This window comes from Schistocerca gregaria, chromosome 11, assembly GCF_023897955.1.
Source record: "Schistocerca gregaria isolate iqSchGreg1 chromosome 11, iqSchGreg1.2, whole genome shotgun sequence".
NCBI classification, from domain to species: domain Eukaryota; kingdom Metazoa; phylum Arthropoda; class Insecta; order Orthoptera; family Acrididae; genus Schistocerca; species Schistocerca gregaria.
This window is the reverse complement of record NC_064930.1, coordinates 4,680,854-4,694,569: the sequence shown is the minus strand read 5'-3', so window position 1 is coordinate 4,694,569 and position 13,716 is coordinate 4,680,854. Positions and strand designations below refer to the sequence as shown.

General features: G+C 46.6%; 12 non-coding genes across 12 annotated transcripts; all 12 read left to right on the top strand.

The window, feature by feature from the left end:
* The first annotated feature begins 359 nt into the window (after positions 1-359).
* Trnak-cuu (transfer RNA lysine (anticodon CUU)) lies at positions 360-432 on the top strand. The gene has a single exon. It is a non-coding gene; the product is annotated as a tRNA-Lys (tRNA).
* A 1,441-nt stretch (positions 433-1,873) lies between these two features.
* Positions 1,874-1,946, top strand: Trnak-cuu (transfer RNA lysine (anticodon CUU)). Its single transcript has one exon. It is a non-coding gene; the product is annotated as a tRNA-Lys (tRNA).
* Positions 1,947-2,858: 912 nt separating this feature from the next.
* Trnar-ucg (transfer RNA arginine (anticodon UCG)) lies at positions 2,859-2,931 on the top strand. Its single transcript has one exon. It is a non-coding gene; the product is annotated as a tRNA-Arg (tRNA).
* Positions 2,932-3,384: 453 nt separating this feature from the next.
* On the top strand, positions 3,385-3,457 carry Trnak-cuu (transfer RNA lysine (anticodon CUU)). Its single transcript has one exon. It is a non-coding gene; the product is annotated as a tRNA-Lys (tRNA).
* A 1,441-nt stretch (positions 3,458-4,898) lies between these two features.
* On the top strand, positions 4,899-4,971 carry Trnak-cuu (transfer RNA lysine (anticodon CUU)). The gene has a single exon. It is a non-coding gene; the product is annotated as a tRNA-Lys (tRNA).
* A 918-nt stretch (positions 4,972-5,889) lies between these two features.
* On the top strand, positions 5,890-5,962 carry Trnar-ucg (transfer RNA arginine (anticodon UCG)). Its single transcript has one exon. It is a non-coding gene; the product is annotated as a tRNA-Arg (tRNA).
* Positions 5,963-6,415: 453 nt separating this feature from the next.
* Positions 6,416-6,488, top strand: Trnak-cuu (transfer RNA lysine (anticodon CUU)). The gene has a single exon. It is a non-coding gene; the product is annotated as a tRNA-Lys (tRNA).
* Positions 6,489-7,929: 1,441 nt separating this feature from the next.
* Trnak-cuu (transfer RNA lysine (anticodon CUU)) lies at positions 7,930-8,002 on the top strand. Its single transcript has one exon. It is a non-coding gene; the product is annotated as a tRNA-Lys (tRNA).
* A 924-nt stretch (positions 8,003-8,926) lies between these two features.
* Trnar-ucg (transfer RNA arginine (anticodon UCG)) lies at positions 8,927-8,999 on the top strand. The gene has a single exon. It is a non-coding gene; the product is annotated as a tRNA-Arg (tRNA).
* Positions 9,000-9,452: 453 nt separating this feature from the next.
* Trnak-cuu (transfer RNA lysine (anticodon CUU)) lies at positions 9,453-9,525 on the top strand. The gene has a single exon. It is a non-coding gene; the product is annotated as a tRNA-Lys (tRNA).
* Positions 9,526-10,966: 1,441 nt separating this feature from the next.
* On the top strand, positions 10,967-11,039 carry Trnak-cuu (transfer RNA lysine (anticodon CUU)). The gene has a single exon. It is a non-coding gene; the product is annotated as a tRNA-Lys (tRNA).
* Positions 11,040-12,501: 1,462 nt separating this feature from the next.
* Trnak-cuu (transfer RNA lysine (anticodon CUU)) lies at positions 12,502-12,574 on the top strand. Its single transcript has one exon. It is a non-coding gene; the product is annotated as a tRNA-Lys (tRNA).
* Positions 12,575-13,716: the final 1,142 nt, after the last annotated feature.

Below are 13,716 nucleotides of genomic sequence, written 5' to 3'. Positions count from 1 at the left end.
TGGAGATGGTCTTGAACCTGAAACACACACAACAAGACCGGTGTTAACTAGCGAAATGGTCGCCAGAGTGCCCTCACCGCGAGTTTTGACTGGCACTTGCACATCTAAAAACAACGTCGGAAAGTAACTCGTTCAGCTTTTGAGTCACATCAAGTATGTGTGTTAATTTTTACGCCGCTAGCTCTGCAGATTTTCATGCAATTCCTTTACCTCTCATAAGTGAATATGATATAAAAGTGAGGTACGTGACGAGTGTGACGTTAGGAAAACATTAGGCAGCATGGAGAGATTCTGTATGGGACCAACCAACCCAAACGAGTACTGTGTGATCTGCTGCCCAGCAGGTATCCAACGAGGCAGCACGGCTAGCTCAGTGGGTAGAGCATGAGACTCTTAATCACAGGGTCGTGGGTTCGAGCCCCACGCTGGGCGGAACGGAATTTTTTTCCGCTGCAGATGTAAATTACCGATTTTCTGATTAACGTGATGTAATGGAAATAGCAACGTTAAAATTTGCCTACGTCTCCATCAGTCGCAAGAAAACTGTATTTGAAGGTGAAGGTGATTTTGTAGACATGTGTGAAAGTCATGTTCTGAAGTGCAGGTGGTTTTGTTTGGAGAGAATATCGGCTACGTGTCAGATGTGTAGCCAAGCAGTAATGGGTCGCCATAGCTGCTAATATTAGTCGAAAATATGAAGTGTTGTCAGCTGAAGTCTGATGATTCAGACGACCATAAGGACGAAGAAGGCAAAAGTGCCGTCAGGCGGCGCCTGTTTAGCTCAGTGGTAGAGCATTGGTCTAGTAAACCAGGGGTCGTGAGTTCCATCCTCACAGGAGGAAGACGAATCTTGGAAATCAGTTGCGCGTCGTGGCCGTATAGAAAGCAGTATCTGTGATGAAGAACAATTAGCGACAGGCGTATTATTAAGAATTACTCTCAGATGTGATTAAGGCGAATGGCGCAGATAAAGCATTTGCCAAAGCGGTATAGCATAAGGTGAGACGAGGCAGTCTGCATTACATTTTATAGATGTATTTCTCACAAATCTCAGAGCCTCTCGCGGTCGTCGTCGTCGTCTTCATCGTCGTCGCCGCCGCCGCTTCTGCAGAAGTAGGAAATGGCCATCGTAGCAAATGCGGCAAGGGACACCCTGCCATCGATTCCGAATGCGCAAAGTGTGTGGTCTTGTTTTCCTGTCTATGTTTGGTCGGTCTCATAAGAGGTTGAATGTAACGAATGGGTGGTGAAGAGTAAGGGGCAGCAGCTGTGTGGAACGAAAGCAAATTCCTCAGGGGGTGTGAGCGTTTTGAGATGAGTCGTATAAAAGTTATACTTGGACGTCAGTGACCGTGTGGACTAATGGATAATGCGTCGGACTTCGGATCCGAAGATTGCAGGTTCGAATCCTGTCACGGTCGTGTTTTTCCAGTTCTGAAAAAGAAACATATCGTTTTAACGTAGCAATTGAGCAGTACGAAACCGTCTGAATGTTGCTGTTGAGCATTTTGTGCTTGGAGATGTTCTTGAGATTGAAACACAGACAACAAGACATGTGTTAACTAGCGAAATGAACGGCAGAGTGGCCTCACCGCGAGGTGTGACTGGCACTTGCACATCTAAAACAACGTCGGAAAGTAACTCGTTCGGCTTTTGAGTCACATCAAGTATGTGTGTTAATTTTGACGCCGCTAGCTCTGCAGATTTTCATGCAATTCCTTTACCTCTCAGAAGTGAATTTGATATAAAAGTGAAGTACGTGACGAGTGTGACGTTAGGAAAACATTAGGCAGCATGGAGAGATTCTGTATGGGACCAACCAACCCAAACGAGTACTGTGTGATCTGCTGCCCAGCAGGTATCCAACGAGGCAGCACGGCTAGCTCAGTGGGTAGAGCATGAGACTCTTAATCACAGGGTCGTGGGTTCGAGCCCTACGCTGGGCGGAACGGAATTTTTTTCCGCTGCAGATGTGAATTACCGATTTTCTGATTAACGTGATGTAATGGAAATAGCAACGTTAAAATTTGCCTACGTCTCCATCAGTCGCAAGAAAACTGTATTTGAAGTGAAGGTGATTTTGTAGACATGTGTGAAAGTCATGTTCTGAAGTGCAGGTGGTTTTGGTTGGAGAGAACACGGCTACGTGTCAGATGTGTAGCCAAGCAGTAATGGGTCGCCATAGCTGCAAATATTAGTCGAAAATATGAAGTGTTGTCAGCTGAAGTCTGATGATTCAGACGACCGTACGGACAAAGTACGCAAAAGTGCCGCTAGGCGGCGCCTGTTTCGCTCTGTGGTAGAGCATTGGTCTAGTAAACCAGGGGTCGTGAGTTCCATCCTCACAGGAGGAAGACGAATCTTGGAAATCAGTTGCGCGTCGTGGCCGTATAGAAAGCAGTATCTGTGATGAGGAACAATTAGCGACAGGCGTATTATTAAGAATTACTCTCAGATGTGATTGAGGCGAATGGCGCAGATAAAGCATTTGCCAAAGCGGTATAGCATAACGTGGGAGGAGGCAGACTGAACTACATTTTATAGATGTATTTCTCACAAATCTCAGAGCCTCTCGCGGTCGTCGTCGTCGTCGTCGTCGTCGCCGCCGCCGCTTCTGCAGAAGTAGCAAATGGCCATCGTAGCAAATGCGGCGAGGAACACCCTGCCATCGATTCCGAATGCGCAAAGTGTGTGGTCTTCTTTTCCTGTCTATGTTTGGTCGGTCTCGTAAGAGGTTGAATGTAACGAATGGGTGGAAAAGAGTAAGGGGCAAGGGCTGTGTGGAACGAAAGCACAATTCCTCAGGGGGTGTGAGCGTTTCGAGATGAGTCGTATATAAGTTATACTTGGTCGTCAGTGACCGTGTGGCCTAATGGATAAGGCGTCGGACTTCGGATGCGAAGGTTTCAGGTTCGAATCCTGTCACGGTCGTGTTTTTCCAGTTCAGAAAAAGGAACATACCGTTTTAATGTAGCAATTGAGCAGTACGAAACCGTCTGAATGTTGCTGTTGACCATTTTGTACTTGGAGATGGTCTTGAACCTGAAACACACACAACAAGACCGGTGTTAACTAGCGAAATGGTCGCCAGAGTGCCCTCACCGCGAGTTTTGACTGGCACTTGCACATCTAAAAACAACGTCGGAAAGTAACTCGTTCAGCTTTTGAGTCACATCAAGTATGTGTGTTAATTTTTACGCCGCTAGCTCTGCAGATTTTCATGCAATTCCTTTACCTCTCATAAGTGAATATGATATAAAAGTGAGGTACGTGACGAGTGTGACGTTAGGAAAACATTAGGCAGCATGGAGAGATTCTGTATGGGACCAACCAACCCAAACGAGTACTGTGTGATCTGCTGCCCAGCAGATATCCAACGAGGCAGCACGGCTAGCTCAGTGGGTAGAGCATGAGACTCTTAATCACAGGGTCGTGGGTTCGAGCCCCACGCTGGGCGGAACGGAATTTTTTTCCGCTGCAGATGTAAATTACCGATTTTCTGATTAACGTGATGTAATGGAAATAGCAACGTTAAAATTTGCCTACGTCTCCATCAGTCGCAAGAAAACTGTATTTGAAGGTGAAGGTGATTTTGTAGACATGTGTGAAAGTCATGTTCTGAAGTGCAGGTGGTTTTGTTTGGAGAGAATATCGGCTACGTGTCAGATGTGTAGCCAAGCAGTAATGGGTCGCCATAGCTGCTAATATTAGTCGAAAATATGAAGTGTTGTCAGCTGAAGTCTGATGATTCAGACGACCATAAGGACGAAGAAGGCAAAAGTGCCGTCAGGCGGCGCCTGTTTAGCTCAGTGGTAGAGCATTGGTCTAGTAAACCAGGGGTCGTGAGTTCCATCCTCACAGGAGGAAGACGAATCTTGGAAATCAGTTGCGCGTCGTGGCCGTATAGAAAGCAGTATCTGTGATGAAGAACAATTAGCGACAGGCGTATTATTAAGAATTACTCTCAGATGTGATTAAGGCGAATGGCGCAGATAAAGCATTTGCCAAAGCGGTATAGCATAAGGTGAGACGAGGCAGTCTGCATTACATTTTATAGATGTATTTCTCACAAATCTCAGAGCCTCTCGCGGTCGTCGTCGTCGTCTTCATCGTCGTCGCCGCCGCCGCTTCTGCAGAAGTAGGAAATGGCCATCGTAGCAAATGCGGCAAGGGACACCCTGCCATCGATTCCGAATGCGCAAAGTGTGTGGTCTTGTTTTCCTGTCTATGTTTGGTCGGTCTCATAAGAGGTTGAATGTAACGAATGGGTGGTGAAGAGTAAGGGGCAGCAGCTGTGTGGAACGAAAGCAAATTCCTCAGGGGGTGTGAGCGTTTTGAGATGAGTCGTATAAAAGTTATACTTGGACGTCAGTGACCGTGTGGACTAATGGATAATGCGTCGGACTTCGGATCCGAAGATTGCAGGTTCGAATCCTGTCACGGTCGTGTTTTTCCAGTTCTGAAAAAGAAACATATCGTTTTAACGTAGCAATTGAGCAGTACGAAACCGTCTGAATGTTGCTGTTGAGCATTTTGTGCTTGGAGATGTTCTTGAGATTGAAACACAGACAACAAGACATGTGTTAACTAGCGAAATGAACGGCAGAGTGGCCTCACCGCGAGGTGTGACTGGCACTTGCACATCTAAAACAACGTCGGAAAGTAACTCGTTCGGCTTTTGAGTCACATCAAGTATGTGTGTTAATTTTGACGCCGCTAGCTCTGCAGATTTTCATGCAATTCCTTTACCTCTCAGAAGTGAATTTGATATAAAAGTGAAGTACGTGACGAGTGTGACGTTAGGAAAACATTAGGCAGCATGGAGAGATTCTGTATGGGACCAACCAACCCAAACGAGTACTGTGTGATCTGCTGCCCAGCAGGTATCCAACGAGGCAGCACGGCTAGCTCAGTGGGTAGAGCATGAGACTCTTAATCACAGGGTCGTGGGTTCGAGCCCTACGCTGGGCGGAACGGAATTTTTTTCCGCTGCAGATGTGAATTACCGATTTTCTGATTAACGTGATGTAATGGAAATAGCAACGTTAAAATTTGCCTACGTCTCCATCAGTCGCAAGAAAACTGTATTTGAAGTGAAGGTGATTTTGTAGACATGTGTGAAAGTCATGTTCTGAAGTGCAGGTGGTTTTGGTTGGAGAGAACACGGCTACGTGTCAGATGTGTAGCCAAGCAGTAATGGGTCGCCATAGCTGCAAATATTAGTCGAAAATATGAAGTGTTGTCAGCTGAAGTCTGATGATTCAGACGACCGTACGGACAAAGTACGCAAAAGTGCCGCTAGGCGGCGCCTGTTTCGCTCTGTGGTAGAGCATTGGTCTAGTAAACCAGGGGTCGTGAGTTCCATCCTCACAGGAGGAAGACGAATCTTGGAAATCAGTTGCGCGTCGTGGCCGTATAGAAAGCAGTATCTGTGATGAGGAACAATTAGCGACAGGCGTATTATTAAGAATTACTCTCAGATGTGATTGAGGCGAATGGCGCAGATAAAGCATTTGCCAAAGCGGTATAGCATAACGTGGGAGGAGGCAGACTGAACTACATTTTATAGATGTATTTCTCACAAATCTCAGAGCCTCTCGCGGTCGTCGTCGTCGTCGTCGTCGTCGTCGTCGCCGCCGCCGCTTCTGCAGAAGTAGCAAATGGCCATCGTAGCAAATGCGGCGAGGAACACCCTGCCATCGATTCCGAATGCGCAAAGTGTGTGGTCTTCTTTTCCTGTCTATGTTTGGTCGGTCTCGTAAGAGGTTGAATGTAACGAATGGGTGGAAAAGAGTAAGGGGCAAGGGCTGTGTGGAACGAAAGCACAATTCCTCAGGGGGTGTGAGCGTTTCGAGATGAGTCGTATATAAGTTATACTTGGTCGTCAGTGACCGTGTGGCCTAATGGATAAGGCGTCGGACTTCGGATGCGAAGGGTTCAGGTTCGAATCCTGTCACGGTCGTGTTTTTCCAGTTCAGAAAAAGGAACATACCGTTTTAATGTAGCAATTGAGCAGTACGAAACCGTCTGAATGTTGCTGTTGACCATTTTGTACTTGGAGATGGTCTTGAACCTGAAACACACACAACAAGACCGGTGTTAACTAGCGAAATGGTCGCCAGAGTGCCCTCACCGCGAGTTTTGACTGGCACTTGCACATCTAAAAACAACGTCGGAAAGTAACTCGTTCAGCTTTTGAGTCACATCAAGTATGTGTGTTAATTTTTACGCCGCTAGCTCTGCAGATTTTCATGCAATTCCTTTACCTCTCATAAGTGAATATGATATAAAAGTGAGGTACGTGACGAGTGTGACGTTAGGAAAACATTAGGCAGCATGGAGAGATTCTGTATGGGACCAACCAACCCAAACGAGTACTGTGTGATCTGCTGCCCAGCAGATATCCAACGAGGCAGCACGGCTAGCTCAGTGGGTAGAGCATGAGACTCTTAATCACAGGGTCGTGGGTTCGAGCCCCACGCTGGGCGGAACGGAATTTTTTTCCGCTGCAGATGTAAATTACCGATTTTCTGATTAACGTGATGTAATGGAAATAGCAACGTTAAAATTTGCCTACGTCTCCATCAGTCGCAAGAAAACTGTATTTGAAGGTGAAGGTGATTTTGTAGACATGTGTGAAAGTCATGTTCTGAAGTGCAGGTGGTTTTGTTTGGAGAGAATATCGGCTACGTGTCAGATGTGTAGCCAAGCAGTAATGGGTCGCCATAGCTGCTAATATTAGTCGAAAATATGAAGTGTTGTCAGCTGAAGTCTGATGATTCAGACGACCATAAGGACGAAGAAGGCAAAAGTGCCGTCAGGCGGCGCCTGTTTAGCTCAGTGGTAGAGCATTGGTCTAGTAAACCAGGGGTCGTGAGTTCCATCCTCACAGGAGGAAGACGAATCTTGGAAATCAGTTGCGCGTCGTGGCCGTATAGAAAGCAGTATCTGTGATGAAGAACAATTAGCGACAGGCGTATTATTAAGAATTACTCTCAGATGTGATTTAGGCGAATGGCGCAGATAAAGCATTTGCCAAAGCGGTATAGCATAAGGTGAGACGAGGCAGTCTGCATTACATTTTATAGATGTATTTCTCACAAATCTCAGAGCCTCTCGCGGTCGTCGTCGTCGTCTTCATCGTCGTCGCCGCCGCCGCTTCTGCAGAAGTAGGAAATGGCCATCGTAGCAAATGCGGCAAGGGACACCCTGCCATCGATTCCGAATGCGCAAAGTGTGTGGTCTTGTTTTCCTGTCTATGTTTGGTCGGTCTCATAAGAGGTTTCATGTAACGAATGGGTGGTGAAGAGTAAGGGGCAGCAGCTGTGTGGAACGAAAGCAAATTCCTCAGGGGGTGTGAGCGTTTTGAGATGAGTGGTATAAAAGTTATACTTGGACGTCAGTGACCGTGTGGACTAATGAATAATGCGTCGGACTTCGGATCCGAAGATTGCAGGTTCGAATCCTGTCACGGTCGTGTTTTTCCAGTTCTGAAAAAGAAACATATCGTTTTAACGTAGCAATTGAGCAGTACGAAACCGTCTGAATGTTGCTGTTGAGCATTTTGTGCTTGGAGATGTTCTTGAGATTGAAACACAGACAACAAGACATGTGTTAACTAGCGAAATGAACGGCAGAGTGGCCTCACCGCGAGGTGTGACTGGCACTTGCACATCTAAAACAACGTCGGAAAGTAACTCGTTCGGCTTTTGAGTCACATCAAGTATGTGTGTTAATTTTGACGCCGCTAGCTCTGCAGATTTTCATGCAATTCCTTTACCTCTCAGAAGTGAATTTGATATAAAAGTGAAGTACGTGACGAGTGTGACGTTAGGAAAACATTAGGCAGCATGGAGAGATTCTGTATGGGACCAACCAACCCAAACGAGTACTGTGTGATCTGCTGCCCAGCAGGTATCCAACGAGGCAGCACGGCTAGCTCAGTGGGTAGAGCATGAGACTCTTAATCACAGGGTCGTGGGTTCGAGCCCTACGCTGGGCGGAACGGAATTTTTTTCCGCTGCAGATGTGAATTACCGATTTTCTGATTAACGTGATGTAATGGAAATAGCAACGTTAAAATTTGCCTACGTCTCCATCAGTCGCAAGAAAACTGTATTTGAAGTGAAGGTGATTTTGTAGACATGTGTGAAAGTCATGTTCTGAAGTGCAGGTGGTTTTGGTTGGAGAGAACACGGCTACGTGTCAGATGTGTAGCCAAGCAGTAATGGGTCGCCATAGCTGCAAATATTAGTCGAAAATATGAAGTGTTGTCAGCTGAAGTCTGATGATTCAGACGACCGTACGGACAAAGTACGCAAAAGTGCCGCTAGGCGGCGCCTGTTTCGCTCTGTGGTAGAGCATTGGTCTAGTAAACCAGGGGTCGTGAGTTCCATCCTCACAGGAGGAAGACGAATCTTGGAAATCAGTTGCGCGTCGTGGCCGTATAGAAAGCAGTATCTGTGATGAGGAACAATTAGCGACAGGCGTATTATTAAGAATTACTCTCAGATGTGATTGAGGCGAATGGCGCAGATAAAGCATTTGCCAAAGCGGTATAGCATAACGTGGAAGGAGGCAGACTGAACTACATTTTATAGATGTATTTCTCACAAATCTCAGAGCCTCTCGCGGTCGTCGTCGTCGTCGTCGTCGTCGTCGTCGCCGCCGCCGCCGCCGCTTCTGCAGAAGTAGCAAATGGCCATCGTAGCAAATGCGGCGAGGAACACCCTGCCATCGATTCCGAATGCGCAAAGTGTGTGGTCTTCTTTTCCTGTCTATGTTTGGTCGGTCTCGTAAGAGGTTGAATGTAACGAATGGGTGGAAAAGAGTAAGGGGCAAGGGCTGTGTGGAACGAAAGCACAATTCCTCAGGGGGTGTGAGCGTTTCGAGATGAGTCGTATATAAGTTATACTTGGTCGTCAGTGACCGTGTGGCCTAATGGATAAGGCGTCGGACTTCGGATGCGAAGGTTGCAGGTTCGAATCCTGTCACGGTCGTGTTTTTCCAGTTCTGAAAAAGGAACATACCGTTTTAATGTAGCAATTGAGCAGTACGAAACCGTCTGAATGTTGCTGTTGACCATTTTGTACTTGGAGATGGTCTTGAACCTGAAACACACACAACAAGACCGGTGTTAACTAGCGAAATGGTCGCCAGAGTGCCCTCACCGCGAGTTTTGACTGGCACTTGCACATCTAAAAACAACGTCGGAAAGTAACTCGTTCAGCTTTTGAGTCACATCAAGTATGTGTGTTAATTTTTACGCCGCTAGCTCTGCAGATTTTCATGCAATTCCTTTACCTCTCATAAGTGAATATGATATAAAAGTGAGGTACGTGACGAGTGTGACGTTAGGAAAACATTAGGCAGCATGGAGAGATTCTGTATGGGACCAACCAACCCAAACGAGTACTGTGTGATCTGCTGCCCAGCAGGTATCCAACGAGGCAGCACGGCTAGCGCAGTGGGTAGAGCATGAGACTCTTAATCACAGGGTCGTGGGTTCGAGCCCCACGCTGGGCGGAACGGAATTTTTTTCCGCTGCAGATGTAAATTACCGATTTTCTGATTAACGTGATGTAATGGAAATAGCAACGTTAAAATTTGCCTACGTCTCCATCAGTTGCAAGAAAACTGTATTTGAAGGTGAAGGTGATTTTGTAGACATGTGTGAAAGTCATGTTCTGAAGTGCAGGTGGTTTTGTTTGGAGAGAATATCGGCTACGTGTCAGATGTGTAGCCAAGCAGTAATGGGTCGCCATAGCTGCTAATATTAGTCGAAAATATGAAGTGTTGTCAGCTGAAGTCTGATGATTCAGACGACCATAAGGACGAAGAAGGCAAAAGTGCCGTCAGGCGGCGCCTGTTTAGCTCAGTGGTAGAGCATTGGTCTAGTAAACCAGGGGTCGTGAGTTCCATCCTCACAGGAGGAAGACGAATCTTGGAAATCAGTTGCGCGTCGTGGCCGTATAGAAAGCAGTATCTGTGATGAAGAACAATTAGCGACAGGCGTATTATTAAGAATTACTCTCAGATGTGATTAAGGCGAATGGCGCAGATAAAGCATTTGCCAAAGCGGTATAGCATAAGGTGAGACGAGGCAGTCTGCATTACATTTTATAGATGTATTTCTCACAAATCTCAGAGCCTCTCGCGGTCGTCGTCGTCGTCTTCATCGTCGTCGCCGCCGCCGCTTCTGCAGAAGTAGGAAATGGCCATCGTAGCAAATGCGGCAAGGGACACCCTGCCATCGATTCCGAATGCGCAAAGTGTGTGGTCTTGTTTTCCTGTCTATGTTTGGTCGGTCTCATAAGAGGTTGAATGTAACGAATGGGTGGTGAAGAGTAAGGGGCAGCAGCTGTGTGGAACGAAAGCAAATTCCTCAGGGGGTGTGAGCGTTTTGAGATGAGTCGTATAAAAGTTATACTTGGACGTCAGTGACCGTGTGGACTAATGGATAATGCGTCGGACTTCGGATCCGAAGATTGCAGGTTCGAATCCTGTCACGGTCGTGTTTTTCCAGTTCTGAAAAAGAAACATATCGTTTTAACGTAGCAATTGAGCAGTACGAAACCGTCTGAATGTTGCTGTTGAGCATTTTGTGCTTGGAGATGTTCTTGAGATTGAAACACAGACAACAAGACATGTGTTAACTAGCGAAATGAACGGCAGAGTGGCCTCACCGCGAGGTGTGACTGGCACTTGCACATCTAAAACAACGTCGGAAAGTAACTCGTTCGGCTTTTGAGTCACATCAAGTATGTGTGTTAATTTTGACGCCGCTAGCTCTGCAGATTTTCATGCAATTCCTTTACCTCTCAGAAGTGAATTTGATATAAAAGTGAAGTACGTGACGAGTGTGACGTTAGGAAAACATTAGGCAGCATGGAGAGATTCTGTATGGGACCAACCAACCCAAACGAGTACTGTGTGATCTGCTGCCCAGCAGGTATCCAACGAGGCAGCACGGCTAGCTCAGTGGGTAGAGCATGAGACTCTTAATCACAGGGTCGTGGGTTCGAGCCCTACGCTGGGCGGAACGGAATTTTTTTCCGCTGCAGATGTGAATTACCGATTTTCTGATTAACGTGATGTAATGGAAATTGCAACGTTAAAATTTGCCTACGTCTCCATCAGTCGCAAGAAAACTGTATTTGAAGTGAAGGTGATTTTGTAGACATGTGTGAAAGTCATGTTCTGAAGTGCAGGTGGTTTTGGTTGGAGAGAACACGGCTACGTGTCAGATGTGTAGCCAAGCAGTAATGGGTCGCCATAGCTGCAAATATTAGTCGAAAATATGAAGTGTTGTCAGCTGAAGTCTGATGATTCAGACGACCGTACGGACAAAGTTCGCAAAAGTGCCGCTAGGCGGCGCCTGTTTCGCTCTGTGGTAGAGCATTGGTCTAGTAAACCAGGGGTCGTGAGTTCCATCCTCACAGGAGGAAGACGAATCTTGGAAATCAGTTGCGCGTCGTGGCCGTATAGAAAGCAGTATCTGTGATGAGGAACAATTAGCGACAGGCGTATTATTAAGAATTACTCTCAGATGTGATTGAGGCGAATGGCGCAGATAAAGCATTTGCCAAAGCGGTATAGCATAACGTGGGAGGAGGCAGACTGAACTACATTTTATAGATGTATTTCTCACAAATCTCAGAGCCTCTCGCGGTCGTCGTCGTCGTCGTCGTCGTCGTCGTCGTCGTCGTCGTCGTCGCCGCCGCCGCCGCTTCTGCAGAAGTAGCAAATGGCCATCGTAGCAAATGCGGCGAGGAACACCCTGCCATCGATTCCGAATGCGCAAAGTGTGTGGTCTTCTTTTCCTGTCTATGTTTGGTCGGTCTCGTAAGAGGTTGAATGTAACGAATGGGTGGAAAAGAGTAAGGGGCAAGGGCTGTGTGGAACGAAAACACAGTTCCTCAGGGGGTGTGAGCGTTTCGAAATGAGTCGTATATAAGTTATACTTGGTCGTCAGTGACCGTGTGGCCTAATGGATAAGGCGTCGGACTTCGGATGCGAAGATTGCGTGTTCGAATCCTGTCACGGTCGTGTTTTTCCAGTTCTGAAAAAGAAACATACCGTTTTAATGTAGCAATTGAGCAGTAGGAAACCGTCTGAATGTTGCTGTTGACCATTTTGTACTTGGAGATGGTCTTGAACCTGAAACACACACAACAAGACCGGTGTTAACAAGCGAAATGGTCGCCAGAGTGCCCTCACCGCGAGTTTTGACTGGCACTTGCACATCTAAAAACAACGTCGGTAAGTAACTCGTTCAGCTTTTGAGTCACATCAAGTATGTGTGTTAATTTTTACGCCGCTAGCTCTGCAGATTTTCATGCAATTCCTTTACCTCTCATAAGTGAATATGATATAAAAGTGAGGTACGTGACGAGTGTGACGTTAGGAAAACATTAGGCAGCATGGAGAGATTCTGTATGGGACCAACCAACCCAAACGAGTACTGTGTGATCTGCTGCCCAGCAGGTATCCAACGAGGCAGCACGGCTAGCTCAGTGGGTAGAGCATGAGACTCTTAATCACAGGGTCGTGGGTTCGAGCCCCACGCTGGGCGGAACGGAATTTTTTTCCGCTGCAGATGTAAATTACCGATTTTCTGATTAACGTGATGTAATGGAAATAGCAACGTTAAAATTTGCCTACGTCTCCATCAGTCGCAAGAAAACTGTATTTGAAGGTGAAGGTGATTTTGTAGACATGTGTGAAAGTCATGTTCTGAAGTGCAGGTGGTTTTGTTTGGAGAGAATATCGGCTACGTGTCAGATGTGTAGCCAAGCAGTAATGGGTCGCCATAGCTGCTAATATTAGTCGAAAATATGAAGTGTTGTCAGCTGAAGTCTGATGATTCAGACGACCATAAGGACGAAGAAGGCATAAGTGCCGTCAGGCGGCGCCTGTTTAGCTCAGTGGTAGAGCATTGGTCTAGTAAACCAGGGGTCGTGAGTTCCATCCTCACAGGAGGAAGACGAATCTTGGAAATCAGTTGCGCGTCGTGGCCGTATAGAAAGCAGTATCTGTGATGAAGAACAATTAGCGACAGGCGTATTATTAAGAATTACTCTCAGATGTGATTAAGGCGAATGGCGCAGATAAAGCATTTGCCAAAGCGGTACGGCATAAGGTGGGATGAGGCACTCTGAATTACATTTTATAGATGTATTTCTCACAAATCTCAGAGCCTCTCGCGGTCGTCGTCGTCGTCGTCGTCGCCGTCGTCGTCGCCGCCGCTTCTGCAGAAGTAGGAAATGGCCATCGTAGCAAATGCGGCAAGGGACACCCTGCCATCGATTCCGAATGCGCAAAGTGTGTGGTCTTGTTTTCCTGTCTATGTTTGGTCGGTCTCATAAGAGGTTGAATGTAACGAATGGGTGGTGAAGAGTAAGGGGCAGCAGCTGTGTGGAACGAAAGCAAATTCCTCAGGGGGTGTGAGCGTTTTGAGATGAGTCGTATAAAAGTTATACTTGGACGTCAGTGACCGTGTGGACTAATGGATAATGCGTCGGACTTCGGATCCGAAGATTGCAGGTTCGAATCCTGTCACGGTCGTGTTTTTCCAGTTCTGAAAAAGAAACATATCGTTTTAACGTAGCAATTGAGCAGTACGAAACCGTCTGAATGTTGCTGTTGAGCATTTTGTGCTTGGAGATGTTCTTGAGATTGAAACACAGACAACAAGACATGTGTTAACTAGCGAAA